The sequence below is a fragment of the Patiria miniata genome, unplaced genomic scaffold (assembly GCF_015706575.1).
Source record: "Patiria miniata isolate m_02_andy unplaced genomic scaffold, ASM1570657v1 HiC_scaffold_20, whole genome shotgun sequence".
NCBI lineage: Eukaryota > Metazoa > Echinodermata > Asteroidea > Valvatida > Asterinidae > Patiria > Patiria miniata.
In genome coordinates this window covers 10,774,664-10,785,879 of record NW_024037059.1, presented here as the reverse complement: position 1 = coordinate 10,785,879, position 11,216 = coordinate 10,774,664, and positions in this window count along the sequence as shown.

Below are 11,216 nucleotides of genomic sequence, written 5' to 3'. Positions count from 1 at the left end.
TATGTAGGAGTGATAATAAAGAATGTAAACAAACAAGTTTATTAAACATCATAACTTTAATATTGTGATTGTCTTTTGATACCATTTTTTTACAGATATTTTGACATAGCAAGCTTGGATACTGTAGTATAGACGTTAACGTCATTCCAAAATATGCCTTTTTAAGTGAAACCTATCAGAAGACCTTGTGGCAAACTTCATGCGCTTGTCAAAATTATACAATTAAGTTATGAGTTCCCTTTCTTGGTCTAGTCCACGGCTGCATGCTATCGACTTCCCTCTCAGTTTGTCGGGGTCCTTCATCTCTACACGGTTGGAGAAATCCGGAAATGCCCCATGAGCCTTGCCTTTGATGTACTGGAAGAGATGGTTGTTTTTGATTGTCTCCACACACTTGACGATGTCTCCTATGTACGACACCCTCCGTCTCTTTGATTTTGCAAAGTACCTGTCAACCAGTTGCTTGGTGAACATCTTGCGGAGAGAGGATCCAAAGCAGTGATTCTGCATACCCGCACAACATGTTTGTTGGTGTAGTTGCCCCTTGCATGCCTGAGTGTGTCTGATAAAAAAAAAAAATTCCGTTCGTTAGTGTTATGAAAAGCAGAAAAATGTACCACAACATGATCAAAATAATGACATTGATGAATGGCATATGTCATCAGTTAAATTAACTTTAATTTGAAGGCCCCCTACTTTTGAATTCATTATTCTAGAATACGTTCAGCAGACCTAAGGCAATGTTTTTGCCCGGCCCTCTGGTGATGTTTGTCGTTCGATTCCATGTTACATGGTGTGCAAGGCGATCGGGTAGCCAGCCATTGGTGAGACCGACGCAGGACATGTGGTACCACCTTCGTCGTGTGCAGTTCTTTCTACCACTGCATTCTATCCAGGTAACTCCTGAAGAATATTTAAACTTGTGATGAGAAACAAAAGATACTTTTTAACAAAGATTATACTATTTATCCGCTTACTCGATATGCCAGACAGGCAATGCCCTCGTTAACAGTTTATTTTGGTTTAGCCAATATGACTACCATGGTTAAAGTTTGTTATACTTGGCTATCCCTCGATACTTTATTTATGTTTGTTTATGTATGTTTAAAACAAATTTCTTCTTTATTGGTTAGAACGAAGAAATCAACTAATGAATAAATCCTTTGGATTTGATTTGTCAGTAACCTGTGTTAAAAACCAGTTTAATATGCAAAACTAATCAGTTACCGGTATAATGCAGCATTAATATCATATTTATGAATTAACCAGAGTAAAGTTCATTCCAATTTCAAAACGAACAAGAACACCCTGGTAAAGCATTCGGATTGTATGCATGCCTGAATTTCATCACTGACCTAGATCTCCATGTGCCGAAACTGGCCTCATCAGTGTTCTGGTCATTTGCGTCGTCCTCATCTGCACATGCAGATATCTTGCAATGGTCAATCTCAGGCCATATTTCGTTGACGATTCTTCAAGAGGTTGACTCGATGAAATTGGACCATTCCTGCACCGATGCCTCAGAGGATGGACACAGCTGTGGCATATCCTCTGTCTCCTCCATGCCAAGGACCTGCATCGCCAAGAGGATAGCAACGTGGTCATCTTCAGTAGACCCGTGGCAATGTTGAAGCATGACAACACCTTTGTTGTCACGTTCTTGTGATGAAATTTGTCTCTTTAAAGTGTCCCACGTTGTACTAATGGTACATACTTCTAATGGTGTTATTGTGCAACTTTTCATTGCTTTAGTTTCTTTTTTTTAATATTAAAAATCAGATTGAGTTTGAAGCACTGTCATTCATGTTGCTCCACACAAGTTCCTGAGCCTGTCCAGTTCCTGTTCTGATGAAGTAGCCTTCCCAGCCCATGACTCTGTTCAGGTTTGGTGCATGTACATATAACTCAGCCCTATCTTGTATTTGCTTTCCTTGCTTCAAGGCAGGTAAATCTCATTTTGATTTTTTTTTTATGGACTGGTTTTGATGGCCATTCCGGCACAAAAAGACAGACAGACAGAGATATGAAATCTCACAGGCAGGTTTATGTGTTTATGAAACCTGAGCTAAAGTTTATTTTGATCAGCTCAAACTCTCTCGACTTTTCTGTCTGCAACTGGTGGCAACAGCACTATGTTTAACATACCGGTAGCAGTGACACATTGATGAGCTGCCTTTTACTGAGTGCACACGGACACCCTCTGTGCAATGTACATCATGAAATTCAGGGAATGACCAGCTCAGACCATCTCTACTTTTTGTTGGGGTCCTTCATGTCCGCAAGTGGCGGCCACAGCACAATTCCCACTGATCCAATTGCTTGGAACGATTCCTTCTTCTTTGCGATCTCCTTCCACACAGAAAGGCACCACATCTATGTAACCATTGGAAAAATGCGCTCTATAAGTGGTTGTATTATTTTTATTATTATGTTGAACATAGCAGTGATACATTGATGAACTGCCTTTTCCCGAGTTCACATGGACACCCTCTGTACATGTACATCATGAAGGATAGGGAATGAGGTGTATCCTAACTACATTTACCTTTCTCTGAAGCGTTTCTCTGCTTAATAGTTTTCTTCGTACCTTCTTTGTTTTTTTCGGGTATAAGTTTTTTCGGGTATACGTACAATCTTCAGCAACTTTGATTCACCTGATGTGGTGATAATGCATACTGCATGGCATTGCGCTGCTTGTAAACATCACAGACAAGCTTCCCATTGCACAGCTTCTCCTTGACATAAGCAAAGGTGTCATTTTCTTCAAAATGTAACAATGTCTCCTTCATGTTGAAATGCTAATCCTTTGCAGTTGGATGTAGCAGAAGTGTGCTATACAGGAGCGGATCCACAAATTCGTGCAGGGGGGGGGGGGGGATTTGTTTCTTTTTGTGAAAAGGACATTCGCAAATCAGTACTGAAACGTAGACAAAAAAATAGTGTCAGGAATGAGTTCCATTGTGGTATACATGTACATTGCACATGTATTACATTGTACCTGTATATTGTATATATATACATACGTGTATATAACTTTGCATAGGACAGTCCCCCCCATGAAACCTTGTCGCCCCCCCAGTCGCCCCCCCCCCCCTGAGATTTTGAGTTTCTAAAAAAATTATCATTGATCTACATGACGCCCCCCCCCCCACGAAATGTTCCAGCCCCCCCAGCGTGTCCCCCCCCCCCCCCACGTTGTTACTCGTTCAAATGTTGGACACAACTGCAATAAATTGTATATCTGGCATTTTGTCTGGCATTGACTGAGGCGCCCCACCCCCAAAAGGCCACGACCGGGTTCAAATATACATGTATGCTCAAAAGAGAAAATAAAATTAATATGTTTTCTCCTAAGCTAAGGCATACTCCTAATCTAAAGGCATAAAATCTGGTATATATTCTCTCATTATTGGTTATTAAGATGTATCAGAGAAAATTCTCCAACTGGATTTTTTAGAGTTGTTACAGATTTGCCCGTGAGGATATTTATCAATTCGGTCACCTGCCTCAATACAAGAGTTCGCAAGATTGTACAAGATGTACAAAATGTTCTTAAGCATTTAGGCCAGGGTCTTGAAATGTTGTTCTTCTTTGTTCATTAACTACAATTAGTAAATTGGATTTGTTGAGGACATTAGTTTATCGTGGGATTGAGCGACTCCAGTCACCTGCTTCAATGCAAGAGATCCCGGGATTGTACGAGATGTACTCACCCATTCTCAAACATTTATCCCAGGATCTTGAAAATCTCTCATTTCTCAAAAACTGGCATCTGAAAAATACTGACTTAAAAAAATTATCAAATTGTCGCGTGTCAAGAAAAAGGATGTAAGCAGTTGTGCTCCCATTTTCCAAATTAAAAATCATTGAGGCTTAAATTGTGAAGTGTGACATTCGTTACTAATCGTAATAACAATAAGCACTGTTTATTTCAAAATAATTTTTAATTTTTGCGATATTTACATTTTTATGCTAATACAGCTCCTGGCGGAAATGCATATATTAACATCCTTTGGCTGGGAATAAACTTTGCCTTAGGTACCCACAAAGTGGGACGCTAGCACGCATTTTGTTACAATAGACCTTCTGCCTGGCAGAAATATTGAGCTTAACGTCCTTCCGTCCTTTTTTATATTGTTAATTATGTCATGGTGATGTAGTCTCTTGAAACAGAGTATATAAAATGAAAGATATTTCCATGCTCTTTTTGATTGCTCCAAAAAACCCAAAATTTGACCTTTGACCCATTTTTTGTGCTTACGACCTTTTTCCGGGCACTCGACGAATGTAAGTAAGTGTGTCACAGTTCAGGGCCGAAGCAGAGTGATCTCCTAGTCTGGCAGTGCTTGAATTGGCAAATAATCAAGGTTACTGAATACTACAGTGTATATTAGGAGACTGGTGATGAAGGCATGCATGATATTATTTGTAACTTGTGGAGCGCAATTAAGGCAAGGTAGTTTGGAGTGCACACGCTAAAGACTTTCATATATGGAGAATACTGGACACCCTTTGCACAAATCCTAGGAGACTGGTGGTCTGAATAGCATTTTCTCAGTAAGTGCTTCAAAATTTTCACTGCTTATTTGACTTTTAAGGCCGTGTTATTGCTTTCGGACTACAGGCCACACAAAGTGTCCTGTATAGAAATCTCACCCATGCTAGACAGATAACACTTGGCACATACGGTAGCCACTACAGGTTAATTTCCAAATGCTCATTGCGAAATACGGGTATGTGGTCACTTCATCAAGTGCATGGTAGCCTTACTTACAGAACTACATGGGGAAACTCTACATGCACATACCTGGCACTTACCATGCTTACTGCAGCCAGTTGTAGAAAGGCAATCCCGTCTTTGAAAAATACACAATGTAGATGAAGTTAATATGCAATATTAATGTTGTACCGGTATTGTCCTACGGATTGTAAATGTGTGGATATTAAAAAGCAAATTCAACCATCTGTATGACAAATTTCTGAAGTAAGCAAAATCATCTTTGCATTATATTTGACCAGAATTACAAAGCCCCCCCCCCCCTCCCCCACGTGCACACAACCCAATTGGCACGGGATCTGTCCTAGTGAAGTGCATGCAGTTGCCATGAATCAACTTTTTACATTACGATACATGTATGGTAATAACTATTATTATTATTTATATCAGGCTTCCGGCGGTAAAAATAAATCAGCATATTGTAAGCTTTCATAAAAAGTTGACTGCAATAACGTTGTTATTGCAGTCAATCCGGGCATTTTCGCAGGTTCCCGCTTGATCAAGAGCATAGAAAGTCACAGTTGTCAACCACTCAACAGAGCGTAGCGCGCATGTAGCGTCGAACACGGAACACGCCGCGCGCATGCAGCGCGCAGAAGGCCAGGTATACGCGCACTGTTGTCAACAATTACAGTGGCAGCTTCAAAACGTTTGATGCAAACACAAAAGATGTAATGAAGACAGTGTCTTGAATATTGCTTCTTGCGGATCAAGTCAGTCTGATATAAATAATAATAATAATATTGGATGGCTTGTTTTCGGTGGATACAAGAATTTATTGCACTCGCTATGACAATATTGCACTCGTCCGACTCGTGCAATATTGTCATAGCTCGAGCAATATATTTTTGTATCACCCTCAAAGCCATCCAGGGCCGTATCATAAGTCCGACGCCTCAAAGGTCCGACGCCTCATAAGTCCGACATTTCGGACTTATGAGGCGTCGGACTTATGAGGCATAAAATTTATTTATTCTGCCTCATAGGTCCGACGCCTCATAAGTCCGACGCCTCATAAGTCCGACAACGGAAAAACGAGGCGTTTAATTTGTCGGACTTACGAGGCGTCGGAGCTATGAGGCGTCGGAGCTATGAGGCGTCGGAGCTATGAGGCGTCGGATCTATGAGGCGTCGGAGCTATGAGGCGTCGGACCTATGAGGCGTCGGACTTATGGGCCTTTATTTGGTTAGGGGATGCGATTTTGTCGGACTTATGAGGCGTCGGACCTATGAGGCGTCGGACTTATGGGCCTTTATTTGGTTAGGGGATGCGATTTTGTCGGACTTATGAGGCGTCGGACTTATGAGCGGACCCCAGCCATCCTATATTATATAATAAAGAGAAAAAAAACTTGGAGATACATACACGTCCAGTTGGAAAACTTCTACCAGTCCGTCTCTTATTTGCTACTGAGGGTGCACTAAGCTTCTGCTTGGGGTGGATCCTGCCCATGTAACAGTCTCTGTAGGACCCACTTTAACTCTAACAGTCCTCAATCCTCCAATTTTAATACGATTTTGCACAAACCCTAGCTTAAAGCTCCCATTTGAATTATTATTGTGCTGACTTATTTGGGACCGTGAGGTAGTGACAACAGACAGATCCATGCAAGACCAATATAAATGGGCAGCCCAGGTGGGAACAACATGGATGATCACTCCAGAAGGACCCACATGGGACCCACTTAATTATGCATTTCATATAAAAACTGTTCAATGTTGAATATTTACCTTTTCAATTCTATCTTGGAGAAGGTTAAACTCCATCTATTTATATAAAGAGGATCATTCTTGACCTTACACTGCCAGCTGTTGCTTGACGATGATGAACCACTGCTCCTTGTGCTCCATGTTGATTTAGCAGGTTCATATTCATTTGATGAAGCCAGATTGGAGGTATTTGTACATGTATGTGTAAATGGAGGACCAGATGCAGAGCTTGAACAAGTAGGAGTCTGTGATCCACCACTAGGATCAGCTACATGTACGTCACACACAGCCTTTTGGGGGAGTCTCTTTTTAGCTTTCTGCTTCACTCGCCTTCTTTGTCTATATAAGGTAACACACATCTTCTTGTGATGACCCATGATCCTAAATACATTTGTATATATAAAAAAATGTGTTAATTATTTAGGTCTATGCTGAAATTCAAAGACACATGAGCATCCCAGTTTCCACAGTATTGGGGTACCATATGTGCATCTAGAAAATACAATGTAAGAGAAGAGTTTTGAGATGAGGAATCGTCTTTGTACTTTTTAAAAATGACAAATATGGACGATTCACGGGCCAAGGGTCGAGCCACACAGAGGTTGCATGCACGAGTATACTTCAGGTATCATTAATGTGTTTTTTTTTGGGGGGGGGGGGTCATTTGACTCACATGTTTCTGAGATTTCACTGTCTTTCTTGGAGTGGGTGTTGACTTCCATATCCAAGCTGTTCAAAGACGCCATTTTGAAATGATACGGCGCGCCCTCACAAACGGCCCTCCCGACAATTGTTTCCCATTGTGACAAATAGGCCTAATAATAAACAGTACTTGGGATTGCAGCACGCGCATACGCATATATTTTATTATTTGTCACGACAGGAAACAGTCGTCAGGAAAGCCCTTGTGTGAGGGCGTGCGCGGGGTCTTCGGGTGCTTTTGCGAGCTCTACTCGTATTCATAGCACAAGCAATACACTGAGCAGCAAGAAACTTTCTTTTATTTGTAATCAATGCTGAATAAATCAACATTGTGGATTTTGAGTGTGTGGTGTTTAGTAATTCCACCAGCAGTGCCGCAGCAAAGCCCCCGGCCGTGGCTCATAGCTAGACCCGTGAACGTGGTGGTGTATTGATCGTAGTGTGCGATCGCGGAGATGGACCGATTGCGCCCAGCCATTGCCCAACGCACCATACACATCCATCCCGGGCCGATGTAAGATCGCTGAAGGAAAAAAACCACAATCATGACAATACCATGCAATTGGGTACATTGTACATGTACATCTGTTCTCTGCTGCCCTTGTAAAGCTGTAGTATTTACGTGTGCCACATTGCGGGTTAAATATCATTTACAAAAGAAAAGCTGGCTGGGCGGTGCGTAAATCATAAAATGCAAGAGATCATGCATAAACATCAGCAGGAACAACCTCCGGCAAACCAACGTTAAGTGAAAGAAAGCCGGCATGACGTAATGGGAGTTGACCAATCACAGCAAAGGAACGGCAAACAAACGTTCGCTAAATGATTGTGGGCAAATTATGCACTGCCAAAAAACATACACCTCACCTAGGATGATGTTAGTAATGGCCGATTTGGCGATTATTTGGAGGTGATAGGCCTAGGCGCCTTTTACACACACCACCTTCATGCTACAGTTGCGCTCATGCGGCTCCCCATGGTTAACCAGTCTCCCATAGGATGGTCCAGTTGTGGGTTCCTCTGTAACATCATAACTACACATAAAAATTGTACGAATTTGGTTACAGTTTTCTATAGATGAATCCCACATTGACAAAAATAATTCGATCTGGGTTAGTGTACAATTAAATACGGGATTAGCTGGATTAGCCACAGAAACGAGGCTTTCATCGGAGGTTGCCATTTCGGATTACTGCTTTGGTTCCAGTACTAAGCATGCGTATGCGCCCAGGTACACGATGTGAAACAACAGAATGGTTGATGCCGGTAAACTGATCTAGCTGAACGTATGCGTACACGTACCCATTCGGATGCGAAACCTCCCTATTAGCTCCATAAAAACATACAGCTCCTAGGGCCTCACAAAATACGCTAAGATACACAGGCCATAACAATTCAAAGAACCTAGACTACTTTTCATGTGTACAATTTGTTTTGCAGACATACTGCAAAATTGTTTGCCTCACTTTCAAACCCAGTGCACAGATCAGGTACTGTTAAATAAATCTGAAGTTGTGGAAAAAATAGTCTCACTTGGATTAAACAAGATAGTTAAAAAACCGGTATTGCATAACAGAGTCAAGGCAAGTGGCTGCCATTTCGTGGCACAAGGTGTGCAAAAAAATCAAGCTTTTGGTTTAATTTGTCAAAGTGACTCACCAACTGCTTTCTCCCTTGAGCTAGAAGAAATAACGGAATACACTAGATTGCTCATCATCCTCTTCCAGAGCTTCCGCCACTTTGGACGTTAACAATATTCCGGGATATTGTAGGAGGAATTCACCTCTTTGAAATTCCTTCGTAGTCACTACTCCTCTTCCTAGAATTAAAAAGCATATGTATATTAACACTAGAACCAAATGTGGATGCCGGTGTTATGGGGCGTCCAGATGTGGATGCCGGTGTTATGGGGCATCCCGATGTTGCTTGCTTCGAAGGCAATTCAATATCATTCCCCATTACTGACTGGAACCCCAGCAACATACCAAACTTTTCAGCAACGTCTTGATTGAGATTAGGTACCGTTGCTGCTGCCGCAAAGATGAAGTTAAAAAATAAATATGATCATAAAAGGGCTTTAAAAATAATCATTGTGGCCAAATCTTCAATAAACCCTGTAGACCCTGCGACAATACATTTGATTATTCATAAGATGGAATTTTTGCATCGGGGTGATGTAAATCAAATTAGGTTTTGCCCTTCACCGACGTATGTACACTGTATACTCAGTGTGTTACCTCCCAAGTGAAAGTTTGAAAAAATCACTCGGGTGGGACTTGAACCAGGAGGTCGTGGCAGGAGGTCGTGGGTTCGAGTCCCACCCGAGTGATTTTTTCCAACTTTCACTCGGGAGGTAACGCACCGAGTATACAATGTACATACGTCGTTGAAGGGCAAAACCTAATTTGAAATATATTTGATGTACAATGTTCATGTACTTCAAGTTACGAACATTGCATGATGTCCATAGTAGTCTTCCAGCATAACTAGCATGTTGAAATGTATATAAGAGTGAAAAATTATGTTTGCACAAAACAAAACCTTGTAACACATTAGGTTTCAAAATGTATACAACCCACCTAAAATGTCAAAACTGAAGCCATTAATTGGGAAGAAAAATGAGAACATTACTGAAGGTGGTGTAAATAAAGATATAGAGCAAAATAGAAACCTTAACTTACTTTGATTTCTTCGGTTCCTTTTCCTGAATGGTACTCTCTTTGCTCTTTTTCTTCGACTCCTTCGGCTTTTCTTTTGGAAGGGCCACCTTCTCCTTAGTCACCACGTCTTTGGTCATATTATGTGAGCCTCCTTTTTTGTTAGCCTTTTTGGTTAGGCTAACTCTTTCTTTTGTAACAGTGTCTTTGTCAGCTACAATAAATCTCAGTTCCTGAATGGTACTCTCTTTGCTCCTTTTCTTCAACTCCTTCGGCTTTTCTTTTGGAAGGGCCACCTTCTCCTTAGTCACCACGTCTTTGGTCATATTAAGCTTATTAAGAGTAGGGTCTTTCGGTTGATTTGCCCCAACACCTAGCACATATCCTTCTGTTTGACCCAACTTCCCATCCTCCATCCTACATTCCCTGACTCGGCCCTGAGAATGGGGATGAGTCTTAACTTCATCTAGGAAGAGTCTCAGTGCCTCTTCCCGCAACTCATGAAACGACTGACCATCATGGCCCATGTCTATCCTACGCAATTCACGCTTAATTAAGGGATCCCTAATACCCCTAATCAATTGCCCCTTGAGGGCATTGTCACGAAGGAGGGCAAAGGCCTCCCCTTCTTGACCTACACCTGCTACTGATTCTAAGCGTGAGTACAGTCGCATGAGAGCGCGACTGTACTCTGTGAATGTTTCATCCTCCAACTGGAGGCGAGAATGAAACACACTATTCAAAGATTGCACCGATTGCTGCGGTGCGAACCTGGTCCTAAGTAAAGCCGTGATTCTAACTAGATCCCGCCTTACGGCGGCCGGGGCACATACATTTTGTAAAACCTCTTCCCTGGCATCTCCCCCTAAATTATCAACGATTGTCTGAACCTGGTCCTCCTGATTGAGGCCCAGCTGCCTACAATAAACACTGATCTCGTCCAACCATTCACTAATGGATAAATTACCGGATTTCCGAGGGGGCCCATAAAATTTGGAAACTTGGCTAGTCGGGCCGGGTTGGATTTTGATGTTTTGAAATGCTGTAGCAAGTGCCTGTGCCATTGCCTCAGCCATTGCTCCTGCACGAGCTGCCCCATCCATCATACAGGTACAATTGAATAATTTGTTAACAGGCAAGGGCAATTTATCAATGTGTCTGGCAAAACAATATAACCAAGTCTAATTTCAAAATGTAAGCTAGCGATTCCCTCAAATGAACAAACAGATGTGGGTGCAGACTCGTCTTTTGGCCCTGATGCGGGATCTTAAATACCCACTTTAGTTGGGTGATGGACACTTTCATCCATTTGCCGATTGGCTACATATTAAATTGACTACTCCTTCCCCGTGAAATAATTTGAATAAACT